The sequence below is a fragment of the Nicotiana tabacum genome, chromosome 4 (genome assembly GCF_000715075.1).
Source record: "Nicotiana tabacum cultivar K326 chromosome 4, ASM71507v2, whole genome shotgun sequence".
NCBI classification, from domain to species: Eukaryota; Viridiplantae; Streptophyta; class Magnoliopsida; order Solanales; family Solanaceae; genus Nicotiana; species Nicotiana tabacum.
This window is the reverse complement of record NC_134083.1, coordinates 139,948,660-139,951,974: the sequence shown is the minus strand read 5'-3', so window position 1 is coordinate 139,951,974 and position 3,315 is coordinate 139,948,660. Positions and strand designations below refer to the sequence as shown.

Here is a 3,315-nt window from a genome sequence, read left to right as displayed (position 1 = left end):
AAAGAACCCACTTGAACTAGCACATCTTCAATCACTCCTTCCGGATGAGCAAGAGAGCGATCAACCAACTATAAGATTACCGTTGTTGGGCGTGGCTCACCCAAACCCAACTATCTGAACACAGATAGTGGCATCAGATTGATGCTCGCTCCAAGATCACACAAAGCTCGCCCGACTGCATGCTTACCAATCGAGATTTGGATAGTGAAACTACCTGGATCTTTCAATTTCTGAGGTAGCTTGCTTTGGATTCTAAAGCTACATTCCTCAGTGAGTGCCACAGTCGCGAATTCAGTCAGCCTCCTTTTATTTGCCACTATGTCCTTAATGTATTTTGCATATTTGGTCACTTCTTGCAGGATGTCTACCAGTGGAATATTTATTTGCACTTGCTTCAAAATATCAAAAAACTTTTTATACGCGGCATTATCCTTCACTTTCTGCAATCTTTGAGGGAACAGAGGTGGTGGCCTTGCAACTAATGGTGGGAGTTGCTTAGCCACCGCCTCTTCATCTAGCTTCTCAGACTCCTTTGATTTTTCTGATTCTGACTCTATAGTGGTCGGCTTCTCATTAAAGGTCACTTGTTTTCTCTTTTTCGATTGGACTTCTTCTAATTGTCTCTTATTCCTCAGTGAGACAGCATTAATAGACGCCTTAGGATTAGCCTCAGTGTCACTTGGAAGAGCTCCAACTGGTCGAGTATTTTGGGCACTGCAAGCTATCCCAATTGGTGCTCCAAATTTCTCATTGCTGCGGCTTGGGCTTGCTGGTCAGCCATCAATTTCTTCATCATTTCCTCAATTTGACTTGTTGATTTTGCATGTTATTCAGCATGAGGTGGTCTATATTATTGTTGAGGTGCTTGTGGTCGGTGTTGATTTTGAGCACCTTGGTTTCCACCCCAAGAGAAGTTTGGGTGGTTCCTCAAGTTGGGATTTTAAGTGTTCCCATATTGGTTTGTCTGGCCCCTATTTGCATTACCCACAAAGCAGACAGACTTTGGTTAACTGGGCATAAGTCGCTTGTGTGACCCTCTCCACATACTTCACAAAACATTTGAACCTATTGCACTGGTTGAGCTTGTTGCTTGTTAATAACCAAGGTCATCTGATTGACTTGGTTGGTCAGTGTAAAAATATGCGCTGATAATGCCGAGACGAAATCTAACTCGAGAATCCCTGCAGATTTTTACACCATGTGTCTGCCAATTCGGATTGCTTTTGGAGAATTTGTTCAATAATGCATATATCTCGTCAAAGCTTTTCTCCAACACTTGACCTCCAGTTGCAGCATCTACCACAATTTTTGTCTCAGGGTGTAGCCCTTCTATGAAAGTGTGAGATAACACTTCGTTTGTCTGATTATGATGAGGACAATCTCTGAGCAACCCCTTGAACCTCTCCCAAGCTGAGTATAGAGACTTCCCCGCTTTCTATTTGAAGGCAACTATCTCACTTCTGATCTTTGCAGTTTTGCTTGAAGGGAAGAACCTTGCCAGAAATTTCCTTGCCAGATCATTCCATGATGAAATAGAATTAGCTGGTTCTGCCTTCAGCCATCACTTTGCTTCGCCCAACGGAGAGAATGGGAAAAGTGTGAGCCTCACATAGTCTGGATTGACCCCATTAGTGATGTAAGTATCACTAATCTCTAAGAAGTTCAGGATATGCTGTTGTGGATCCTCGTGTGGAAGACCCATAAACTGCCCATTCGCATGAAGTAGCTGGATCATGCTCTGTTTCAGTTCAAAGTGCCCAGTGATTCTGGGCTTCATAATACTGGAGGTGACATTAGCAATGCTGGGCATCGCCACCTCCTGAACATCCATGTGTTTCTCCTCTGCCATGTTCACAAGAAATTGAACGAGTGCCTGAAGATTATTTGTATCCCTTGCTTCCCTCAACCTCCTATGAAATGTTCTCTCAGGTTTGGGGTCAAAGCCTTTAAGTCTATCCTGGCTTCTAACCCTGTGCATTCAATCGAAGTTCCTGAGATCAGAGCAACAATCAAGTAATGTTAGACTTGACGAAATAAATAATTAAAGCAAAAACTAGAAAGTAGTCGATATTCAAATCCCCGGCAACGGCGCCTAAAACTTGTTGCTCCCGAACGCACACGCAAGTATACGTGGTCGTACAAGTAATAAAATGATAAGTCGAGTATCAAACCCACAGAGAATTGTATCAACTACCCACTAAAATCACCAAGATTGTTATTCAGTCAAGCCAAAATCGAGTTCAAGAATGTGATTATACTAAACTATAATTCGAAGGAGTAACTAAATTATCAAGTAGCAAAATAATTATGGTGTATTCAGTAGAGACAAATATTCCAGGGTTGTGATCGATTCACCAATCCTATTGTATTCTAGTTAACTCTCCCTTTCATACAATTCACTCATGGTTGCTAATTAATCGAACAATTTCTCTCATAGCCTTCTCCCGAAGTACTACTCGCCTATTCAAAATAGATTAACGCCTATATTCCTATGAAATCAATCTATCAAGAACACATTAAGATTACGATATTTAATTAAGTACTGTGACTAAGTATATTCCTATCCTAACCACAATCCCCCCCCCCCCCCAAGAGTTAAGATCATGCTCTCTTTAATTCTTCTCTAATTTAAACATGGTTTTCCCAAGCATAGCGTAGATAGTAAATAGAACCTAACTGTTGTCCAGATAATTAAGAAATTAATCACAGAATTGAAAAAATAACCATATATTAGTAAATTGTAACCAAGGTTAAGTCAACGTAAAACAATAATATTCATGGCTAAATCACAACCCCAGAATTATGGGTTTTAGCCACTCATGTTTGTAGTAACAATTTTCCAAGTATTTTGCATAAATAAATTACAAGGAAAAGATAAAGGGATGAAAAACTCTATAATTTTCTCCTCCAAAAGTTGTCCACGTGATGTTCTTGCCCCCGATCACAAAACTCCTGAAAAATGGTGTTTAATGATTATTTATATGTGTAGGGAAGAGACCTAGATGAAATAACCAAGTCCAAAACCAAATAGGAGACAAAGTAGGCTTTAAAAATCTGGAACACGCTTGCCACGGGCCTCGCCTCGCGAGGCAAAACCTGAGCTCCACCTCGCTACACACTATGAGCCACAACCTTGGACGTGAGCTCCTCGGAGCTTTAGCCTGCGCGTCTCCAGCTCCATAGCGAGCTTTAATCCTAGCGTCGCATGCTCTATAGCGAGCAAATATTCTCGCGTCACCCAACTGCTTAGCTTCAATTCAATTTTTTGCCGCCTAACTTTTCAAACTCTTTTCTCATTCTCGTTTCTTGCTTTTT

At 41.1% G+C, this 3,315-nt stretch overlaps 1 non-coding gene across 1 annotated transcript; it reads left to right on the top strand.

The window, feature by feature from the left end:
• The first annotated feature begins 1,363 nt into the window (after positions 1-1,363).
• LOC142180420 (small nucleolar RNA R71) lies at positions 1,364-1,468 on the top strand. Its single transcript, XR_012709045.1, has one exon. It is a non-coding gene; the product is annotated as a small nucleolar RNA R71 (small nucleolar RNA).
• The last annotated feature ends 1,847 nt before the right edge of the window (positions 1,469-3,315 follow it).